We start from the raw sequence: 11855 nt of genomic DNA on the forward strand, positions 1-11855 counted from the left end.
GATATTAGCCCATTCAGAAGAGAAATTGAAAACTAGTGTTTTAAAAGGCGGGGCGCGTAAGGCAAGATATTTTACTTAACATGAGGTGAGGCGTAAAACTCGAGACATGGGACATAAATCCAAAGATCTTTAGATTTTAATTTATAAATTAATAAAATTACATAATAATCATTAAAAATATATAGACTACATTAAAAGTTTAAGAACATTAAAGAGATTTTAAAAACTCATAGATTAAGATAGTGTATAATGTCTTATCTTTCGATAGTGTAAACGTTACTAGGAGGTTAAAATAGTGTAAAAGTTACTATGAGATCAAAATATACTATAACATCTTATCTTTCAAACAATTAAAATACTATAATTTCTAAAAATTAGACTATATTTTATCTCTCTAAAAGTTAATAATTAATAAAATTCATCAGTACTACATATAATTTAAAATATGACTCCTTATGAGTAAATATAAAATCGATTTCAAATAGCAAAATCATAAAAAATTTGATAATTTGGAGATACAAATAACTAAGATATGAAGACCTATAGTAAGTGAAAATGTAATTTTTAAATATCAATTCAGAAGAAATATTCTAAATTTAGTAAATATGCACTCATAAGCTCATTAATTATTTACTCTCAATGTTCATGTTTCTATAGACGAAGAGAGAGAATGAGCGACCTCTCACTACAACACTACTCCACTACTCACAATCACATTCCTCCTAAACCACCGGACAAACTCAATCCTCAACCACCAAACACACCATCCTATAAGGAGACTCTGCTACAGGATGAGTTCTTTATCAACAACATTACTCCACCAGTTGAAGATATCCCAACACACCCCATGGATATCCAGCAAACTGAATTGGATGACACGAACTCAGGGATGCTATTCAACAAACTGAAGCAAATAATCCTGTCTGAGGAGGACATAAAAAATATGTATAGCCCTTGGAAATTCTCAGTCATCATAAAGCTTATAGGCAAACGACTGGTGCATCACTACTTAAAGAAAATTTACAAGACCTATTGAAAATTAATGAAAACTTTCCTCTCATCAATCTTGGGGAAGATTACTACACAGTCAAGTTCGCCAGGGAGGAAAATATAACAAAAATACTGCATAATGGACCCTGGTTCATCAATGGATTCTTTCTTTCAATCCAAAAATGGGTACCAAATTTTGTGGCCAAAGAAGCCCACCAAAGTTATACGCTGTTTGGGTTCGTCTCCCACAATTACCCACGGAATTTTACGATGGAATTATACTTTCAAGAATTGGCAACTGCATAGGCAAATTGCTCAAAGTAGATGCATGCACCTCAGCTACATTAAGGGGGAGATATGCCAGACTGTGTGTGGAGTTGCCTCTTGAACAACCAGTACAAAACTACCTTCTAATTGGCAAACATAAACAACTCATTCTATACGAAGGTGATGATATTCTATGCAAAGCATATGGCAACGAAATAAAACTTTAATCATTCATTTTTTAAGAATTTTAAGGGTCAACAGTGCTAATTAGGGAATTTAATGTTTGATTTGCATAAGGAACTGTTAGACAAGCCCCAAGCGTTGAGCGCAGGGGTGGACCTAGCGTATTACCGACAATTGAACCCATAACTTTCGACGCGGAGTCAAAATTTTCATGTAAAATTTATTAAAATTGCGAAAATAATAGATATGAACCCATAACTTTAAAAATATAATGGGTTCAATACAAAAAATTTAAAAGCTGAACCCATAGTGTTTAATTCCTGAATCCGCTTTTGGTTGAGCGTTAGGCGTATTTCGAGCACATAGTCTGGCACTTGGGACATAAGCCTCATAGAATTAACACCACTTGTGAGTCTCGAGATAGTTTGATAGTGCCCCGCACCAGGACGAGCCCTAAGACGAGTCCCAGAAAATCTTTATAAACACGAACTGAAAACCATCATCTTTAATGGAAAACAGATTTTATTTTCCGAAAATCAAACCAAATATTTTCCAAATTCAAAATGAACCAACTGTAAGTTTTTCAAAGCTAAATAAACTTTCTCTAAAACATCTACTAGAGAGATAATTCTAACTACTTCTCAAACCTAATTTTTTTGAAATATAAATCAAAGCTAATTCAAATCACACTTTGATTGATTGTGATTTTGAAAGTTGGAAAGTAGCCTTAACCCTTGCTCTTTGTCATTGTTTTCAGTTTATGAAAGTTTGAAGATCAATTTGCTTTTTTCCTTTAGCTCCCCACAAAATAAACTCTTTTTTCCTCATCGGCTATTTCGATCTAAAGAATATTTTAGCAAGAATATTGATGTGAGGCTAGAAACTCGTATTTTAGCCGTAGTATTACATTTCAATTACTGCATTTCTACGTGTTCTTAAGCTCAAATAATAGTGAATTACACTTAGTACGTGTTTTATGCCTTGCAGGAAGTGATCCCGAGTTCAAAAGTAATTTGGAGCTAAATCGATCAATTTGGAGCTTTGAAGTCTAGGTAAAAGTCCAATGCATTAAGCTGGGATCGTGTTCGGAGGTCGTGTACCAAGTCTGGATGTCAAAAGAAGAGAAAATTTCATTATGAGAAATTTGCACTACTGCGCCGCACTGTGTGCCGCACTGTGCACCCCAATAGTGCAAATTCACAACAGGCGTCAGAAATCAACTCTCTGAAGTTTCCCACTACCGCGCCGCACTGTGCGACGCAGCGTGCGGCGCAGTTGTACAAAATTCGCAGAGCTAAGTCCTAATTCGCGCAAGAAAGGGTGTTTCATCTGGACCCGACCCTACTTGGTATAAATACATATAAAAATGCTATTTGGAGGACTTTTGACACACCGGAGACCTAGGGATACTATTTCGGAAGGAGATTATCATCGAGTTCTACATTCGTTCATCTTTAATTTGTAATTTGATTATACAAACTATTTATGGAATTGTTACTATGAGCATGAGTAGCTAAATACCTAATCTAGGGTTTTGATGGAACCTGTTGAAGGATGATTTTTTCGTTATGTTAATATAGATTTGCCGTCGTATTATCTCTATTTGTTCAACTATTGATAATAGGCTAAATCTAGGTGATTTAGCTATTGTTTATGCTTCCGCTTGATTATATTCCAATGTCATAATATGGTTAATTGATGAAAAATAGGCTCTAATTGTGAATTGTATACATTGCAGGATGAGGAGCTTATGTGATGCTTTCAAGAGGCTATTGGAATGATTTATGAGCAAGAACGACCCCTCGGAGCTGAGTGCGCGTAAGGACGAGACAAAGAAATGGAAGAAATGATGGCCCAGGTGCGCGAGCAGACGCGCGAACTCATGCGCGAGCTCGCGCGTGTTAGGGGGCTGAGGCAGAATGTTAGAGAAAACGCACGAAGTTATGCGCGAAGTAGTGCGCGAGCTCGCGCATTTCCCAGTCCGGAAAAGAATTGTTCAGGGGCAAAATTGGAAATCTGGAGAGAAACCCACTTAACCTATATAAACTCAAGCTCGCCCAAGGTTAATTTATCAAGTTTTTCATAGGCTAGTGCAAGGTATCAAGAGACAAGAGAGGAGGACGTTTTTAAGAGTAAAACACAAGCACAGAGCCGTCGTGGAGGCCGGATTTCATCTTTTCTTCCACCAACTTAGTCTTTTTATGTTTCTTTGTATGATTTGTTATTTTGCTACCATGTCTATGTGGAGCTAAACTTCACGTTCTAGGGTTGTGGTTCTTTCATGACTATTGTTATTCGGATATTGATTTTGATTTCTTAGTTTATCATATTGGTTTATTTATTCAATCCAGCACTTAATTATTTGATTGCTTGATCACCAATTGAATACTATCTACGAATCTAGAGTTGAACTCGAAAGTGGGAATTCTAGATTGCATATAGGATTGAGTAGAGCAAGTTCTTGAACCTGGGCATCAGGGAACGGATTCGCGGTTAGGATAGACATATACCTAATTGCCTTGCTTGGTTGAAATACAGGAATTATAAATGCGTTCTTGTTGATTCTAACTCCATAGACATATAGGCGTTAGGTTAGCTTGAATAGGCGAATAAGAACTCGACAGATTCTTATGAGTAATATTAACCTTGTCAACCAATAAACTCGATAAATTAGTTAGTCAATTCAATTGAAGAATACAATAGGAATGTTAGATAGCCCATAACCCTAGATCGTTTTCATTACATTGATATCATAAAAATCTGCTCTTTCTCTCTGTTAAAAGTTCATTATTTATATTCTTTATTTAATTAGTTTAGAACCAAACTTCTAGGTTTAATTCTTGTTTAGATAATTAGGATAGTCTAATTTAGTTAATAGTTAATCACAAGTCCTCGTGGGTTCGACATCCGACTTTTAGTCACTTTATTACTTGACGACCGCGTATACTTGCGTGTGCGTTTGGCCGCAACAAGTTTTTGGCGCCGTTGTCGGGGACTTAGAAATTAACTAGTCTACTAGGTTAGATTTTTACTTTTTGTCTATTCAAGTTTCTTTTTATTTTTATTTTAGTTTAATATTTTATTATCTTTGTTGACATGGCTTCTTGGAATGAGAATTGGTCGAATATTGGTTATTCGTATTATGATGATCCTTGTCCATATTGTGGAGGACCTCACTGGTGGAAAAATTGTCAGAATGTTCCCGGGAGCGAGTTGTGCGCACAATCTCAATCCTTTGAGTGGAATATTTGTCATATATGTGGTGGTCAAGATGGGCATTGGGATGGTTGTCCTAATCCTTATTATCCTTCTCAGAGCTCTTATTACGATCTTTCTTATAATGTTTGTGAGTTTGATAGGGGCAATGAAGTACAGGATATGGAACGTGATGCATATTTTAGGGATATTCTGAGGCAAGTAGCAGAGCAACATGATGAACTTAGAAAAGATATGAAAAGAATGAGGGCAGCAATCACAAGAATGAAGGCCAGTATGGAAGAATTAAATGAAGAGAGCGAGCACCAACAAGAGGAAAATTTTGAAAAAGAGGAGATTTTGAGTCAAACTTGGCTGGTGGAACAAGCTGAAAGATTGGAAATATATGAGGCTCAACGTGAGAAAATTACAGATGGGATACAAGACCTAATAGAAGGAAGAGCTAAACTGGGACAAGAGATCGAAAAATTTGGCACTGCTATTCACGACTTGGATGTAGATATGAGTGCAAAGGTTGATGCATGTAACGCCCAACAATTTAGTGATAAGTTGTGTGAAGATGAAAAAGATCTTCTAGACCAAATTGAGGAGCTAAAATGAGAATACCAATTATTAGACCAAAATATTATTAGTGATGCCAAGGTTGACGAAGAGTCCGAAATTGAGGATGTCAAAAATTATACAATTTTGGAGTTAGAGCGTATTGGACCTCATTCTAAATATTTTTCAACATTGTGTTTGGTTGGTGACATGGGAATTGATCCATTCGAGCATATAGAGGAGTCAATGGATGAGGAACAAAGTATTTAAATTCTGAAATTTGCGATGCCAAGGAGACAAAATGACATTCCTCACTTAAGGGCCAAGAAGTGCAAGATGCAATATCTATTGCTTGGTTCCTTTATTTTCACACCACCGCCTCATGAATGTGACAGAAAAATTGATGCAAAATTGGGGGCGCAATTTATATCCTCAAAGTGGAAGGAAAAGTGGTGAAAGTGATGGCGTCGTGCCGCGACTTTAAATTTAGGCGCTTGTTGGGAGGCAACCCAACTTTACTGCTTTCTTTTATTTATGTCTATTTTATTATTTTTATTATTTTTGTAGTGTTGTTTTATTTTGTAGGATTTTGAGCATAGGGAGAACAGCCACAGGAAGTGTGCAAAAGCGAGCATGTGTTTGAAACTGAGTGTGAGGTACTCGCACAAGGGATCATACGTGGGAGAAGTCTGAGTATCCCGTGAGCTGCTAATTCTTCGGCCTTTGGCCTACCAGGGAGTCTCTTTTACCCTCTTATTATTTATAGTGTGTATTGAGGACATTGCACAATTTTAAGTCTGGAGTGAGGAGATTGTCTGAGTGACTTTCTATGCTATTTTAGTTGTGTTAGTTTAATTGAATATTTTTTTTTAGAAAAACGAAAAAAAAAGTAGACTCTTCCTGATGACGGATCTTTAGACGATTTTCTTGAGGGAAGTTAGTCTAAGAAAAACACCAAAAAGATTTTTTTTTTAGGTAGTGTAGCAACTTCCCCTTGGTTTTTCTTTATACCACGGTTCTTTTCCAAGGGTTTAACTTGAACCGGGTGTAGGTAGTTTTTATTTTTACTTTTTATTTCTAGATTAGGTTAATGGGCTACGAGCTAGAAAATTCAAAAGAGAACCCATAGCGTTAACACACCTGAACACAATAGACCCTAGAGTGTAACGCTTAGTCTTGTTTGTTGAATCTCACTAAAGTGCCTTAATCTGTATGTTTGACTGAATTGAATGCTCATAATGGAGTATCTTGATGAGCTGATCTGAAACGAGTCATGTGCCATGGGCGGTGAGGTTTTGTGTAGTCCATGTTGTGTACTTGTGTCTAGAACTTGCCCGGTATGTGAGTTGAAGCGAAATTTTAGGTAATGCTCGGTTTGAAAGATGATTTTAGGCTCTCTTTGATCTTTTTTGAGCTTAAATTGCTTATCACAAATAAAATTCATCCCTAGTTAACCCTTTTGAGCCTATAGACTTTTCTTTGGCACCCACATTACAAGCCTATATCATTTTTGTTCTTAATTGATATTTATTTTTGATCCTTTTTCCTCTTAAAGCACTTTAATTGAAAAATGAGCGCTAAAAGAAATAAGAAGGAACTAAGTGTGGGGTGGCTTTTGAGTGGAACCAATAAAAGGAAGAAAGGTGCACTTGTTTTGTAAAATAATACACCACTAGCGAAAATTGAAAAATAAAAAATAAATAAAATAGAGATGAATACATTGTTGTCTTGTTCCTGCTAGTGGGTAGAATTAATGTAGTGCTTAAAGAAGAAGGGAGCATTTTTGGGGTGATATTGTTTGTGAAATTGAAGTAGGGATTGAAGAATTTGCGCTCAAAGTGATTATGTGATGTGTTAAAGTGCTTAGGAGGGTGAACCACTATTCCTAAATATATCCTACTCGTCCCTTAGCCCACATTACAACCATGAAAAAAAGTCCTAATTGATTTTAGATCGAGTGAGCCTACATTAGTAGAGATTTACATTAAGGGCAAGCTTATGGTACCAATTGCATGCATGTGACTTCTTTTGTGAGTGTGAGTGATTTTTCTTTGACATATGTAAGCATGAAAATTCGATTGTGTGGATTGATCTATATATTTCTGCTGTGAATGAGAGGGCATGTGATTCGTGAAGGAAAGGCAAGTCTTGACCTTTGTGTAGAGTATGTTGAGGAAGTATGAATATTGCATGGTACTTGAGAGTCGACCTTTGAGGCTAGGATTGTTCACTGCTAGGCGTAAGGTATATAAATTGTTCTGGGTGTAATGCGGTTAGGGGTAAAGTGGTTAGNNATTGAATACTATCTACGAATCTAGAGTTGAACTCGAAAGTGGGAATTCTAGATTGCATATAGGATTGAGTAGAGCAAGTTCTTGAACCTGGGCCTCGGGTAACGGATTCGCAATTAGGATAGACATATACCTAATTGCCTTGCTTGATTAAAATACAGAAATTATAAATGCGTTCTTGTTGATTCTAACTCCGTAGACATATAGGCGTTAGGTTAGCTTGAATAGGCGAATAAGAACTCGACAGATTCTTATGAGCAATATTAACCCTGTCAACCAATAAACTCGATAAATTAGTTAGTCAATTCAATTGAAAAATACAATAGGAATGTTAGATAGCCCATAACCCTAGATCGTTTTCATTACATTGATATCATAAAAATCTGCTCTTTCTCTCTGTTAAAAGTTCATTATTTATATTCTTTATTTAATTAGTTTAGAACCAAATACTTCTAGGTTTAATTCTTGTTTAGATAATTAGGATAGTCTAATTTAGTTAATAGTTAATCACAAGTCCTCGTGGGTTCGACATCCGACTTTTAGTCACTTTATTACTTGACGACCGCGTATACTTGCTGTGATCGATAGGTTAATTCCCTGTGGGATTCATCTCCGGACTTGTTAACCGGAATATATTTGCAGCGACCACTTTGTCCTTTTTATAAGGCATAGTTGGGCGTGATCAAATTTTGACACTGTTGCCGGGGAGGTAACGGTGTTATTGATTGCAGTTAAAAAGAAGTGCAAAAATTCTTAGTGTAGTTAATTTTCTTCAATTTAAACTGACCATTGAAATTCTAACGTTTGTAGTCGTGGTTGTTACAGGTGCATGCCTAGAAACTCCTCAAGAACTGGTGAATTGCTCGAAGCGTTATCAGATCCTGAGAAAGTCTTCAAAGCGTTGAATCATGCAAATAGGAAAAGCAAACAACAACAGAACTCAACCGAAAACATTGAATCAGACATGGAAGACAACAACCTAAACAACAGAAACAACGTGAATGACCCAAATGATCAGGGTGTGGCACCTCTTGTGCCAGAAGCAGCACTATATAACTGGGCACAACCCATAGCTGACAACTTAGCAACTGCGATTGTAGTCTCGCAGATACAAGCAGATTCATTCCAGATCACAAATAATATGCTACGTCTGTTGCAGAACAAGGGACTATTCTCTGGATCATACGTTGAAGATCCTCAGCAGCAGCTCAAGAATTTCCTATCTATTTGTGCCACGCAGAAGTAACACAACGTTACACCGGAAGCAATACGTTTGCTGTTGTTTCTATTCTCAGTGACAGGAGCAGCTCAGACTTGGCTTAATTCACTCCCCATCAACTCCATCACTACTTGGGAGGAATTAGTCAAGCAATATTTGAGCAAATTTCATCCACCCAATAAGACTGCTCAGCAAATTGATGAGATATTGAACTTCAAACAGAAACCAAATGAGACACTACACGAAACGTGGGAGAGATTCAAGGGTCTGCTAGTTACGTGTCCACATCATGGTATTCCGGAGCAGATGTTGGGGCAGAGATTTTACATGGGTTTGGAAGATAGTTTGAAAGACAATGTTGATGCTTCAGCAGGTGGAGCATTTTTTAGCAAAACATTCAGAGAGAGCAAGATTCTACTTGACAAGATGGCGCAAAACTCAGGATGGACAACAAGAAACGCTCCAATCACTCTTGTGGTTCACTCAGTGGCTCTAGATCCGGCTAACTCCATAGCTGAAAATATGGCCACTCTGATGACACAAATGAGCATCCTCACCAAAAAGATTGAAGAATTAGGCCAAAATCAGCAGGTACACATAGTTGATGCAACCAATGGGGGTCTATGTACATCATGCATTAATCAACTATATGTCTGCTCATGGAGTGCTGAAGGTGATAATCAACAATATCAGGAGAACATGAATTATGTGGCCAATTACGGAGGATCGAGACCAGGTGGTCAGAATTGGGGTTAGCAGAATCAACAATACAGACCAGCTTAGCAGCAGTACAATAACAACAATAATCATGGGGCTACGCGACCACAGGGCAAATGGTGCCTTACCAAAGGCAACAAGGGTACAACCAGCAAAATCAGCAGCAGGCTTATCAACAACCTCCACAACGACAGATTGTGAGACATGAAGATGGGTTTGCTAAACTCGAGGGTATGATGCAACAAGTGATTGGGTCTACTGGAAAGCTAGCTGACAGAGTAGACTCACATGAGTCAGCGATCAAAAATATTGAGATCCAGTTAGGACAGATTTCCATGGCCCTAAATAATTGTCCTCATGGGGCGGTACCTGCAGACACCCAAATCAATCCAAAAGAGCAGGGCCCGAAGCAGCTGATGGCAGTGAGTCTCCGAAATGGTAGGGACTTAGATCTGGAGCAAGAAATTGCTCGTGAAAGCAGGCCGACCGAGACACCGGTGCCTGTACCCATTGAGATAGATGATTCAGCAGGTTTAACTGAGGTGACGATATAGAATGCGCTATAAAACACCAACAAGGAAGATGTGGTTGAGAAAGAGACTGAAGCTGCACCAGAACCGACATTAGAAGCAGTGCCTGGACAAGAGAAAAGCCAAATTATAGGGAAGAAGCGACCTCCAGTGTCACACCTCCTTTTTCGCTACACCTGTGAGGGCGCAAAGGAGTTTTTCCAATTAAAGGACAGTCAGAACGGGATTTATTATTAATATTCAGAGTCGCCACTTGGGAGATTAATGGTGTCCCAAGTCACCGTTTGAATCCCGATCCGAGGAAATTATGACTCTGTTAACAGTCCGCGAACCAGAACTCCGAGTAAGGAATTCCGTTAACCCGGGAGAAGGTATTAGGCACTCCCGGATTCCGTGGTTCTAGCACGGTCGCTCAACTGTTGTATTTCCTCTTATCTGATTTTTAAACATGTTCTAACTTATGTGTCTTTTATTAGTATACCGCTTTTATTGTTATTTTTAATAAGACTTGCAACGTCGTGAAAATGCGTCTTGAACCACGTCGCACCAGTGCACCCATGATTGTCAACACATTTCAACTTCGTTGAGATTTGGATTTGGGTCACATAAATGTGCACCCGTATTAAGGAACGTAATATTATTAAAATACGCGCCTAAAGCAACTACGCTTTTATTATTTTTGGGGAAAAACGTGAAATTCGCTAAACGATTCACCCGAATTCTAAGTATTTTATAGCATTTATTGTGGGCCCCGCGATTTATGTGTTTTATTTAGCGAGGCTCATCTCATTTTATTATCAAAGGCCAACCTAAAAGCCAACTACACTTTTCTGCTTAAGTTATCTCCAAAGAAGAACCCTAATTAATTAGCAGATGTGAATAGTCCAAAATTCCATAGTTCAATCTCCAACAATTGGGCTTAGCAACTGAACAAAAGAGGACGTTCCATATCCGGGCGTTCCGAAGCAGTCCAGGTTTCATTTTAAGGTCCTGGGCCGCTTAGGCCATTGACACACCCAGAAGCCCAGCGTCACTTTAATTTGAGGCGGGCCAACATTTTTTAGGCCAAATACCAAATTGAAGCCCGCAAACTTCAGTTGATCTATCTTGAACAAATTCAAATATGCGTTGAAATCTGGTATAAACAGCAATGGCTATTTCGAACAATGTTTGCAGCCTATCTTATCATGTTAACTTGTTCCTTTTAAATGCACATGGCAATGTCAATCATACGTGAATAGACTAAAACCAAAGAATCAATTGGACTTCATGCTTATAGGATTATATATGCCAGTCTTAAACTTCAATTAATAGACAGCGATTCAGCCTGGATTTCTGAGTAATGTGCGTTTAAAATCAACTAACCTACAGATAACAACGATTATCCAACCAGCATTTCCAGGAACCAATCCTAATTCGCGTCATTTTTACCCTTATGAATTAGCTACCCGATATTATTATACTAAACGCAAACATACTACTAACAGTTCTAACGAGCACGCGCAAGCCCATAGCTCACCCATCCAATATATGTCCACTACAGCCCAGTTTCAGTCCAGTTATACAATGTCAATACAAATCAAAAGAAGACCTAGACAAATACAAATCATCTATTATCTATTTCATTATGGCAGCTTGAACACATGGATTTCAGGAAGCCAATGTATGATGTATTTCATTTCAGCATTTCAACGTCAAAGCTACACCAATACATGGTTCAGATGTGTACCTGGAAGTGTAAAATAATAGAGAAACGAGGAATGTCAGCAGCTGTTCAGTGAATCACAGCAACAGGCAGCCACAGATCCAACGATGAAACCACAGAAACTAACTCCAAAATTCAATGGAACAGCAGACTCAACAGTTCAAAACCCAGAGAAATTAAATCTGAACACTGATACC

The sequence above is a fragment of the Nicotiana attenuata genome, chromosome 7, assembly GCF_001879085.1.
Source record: "Nicotiana attenuata strain UT chromosome 7, NIATTr2, whole genome shotgun sequence".
Taxonomy (NCBI): Eukaryota; Viridiplantae; Streptophyta; class Magnoliopsida; order Solanales; family Solanaceae; genus Nicotiana; species Nicotiana attenuata.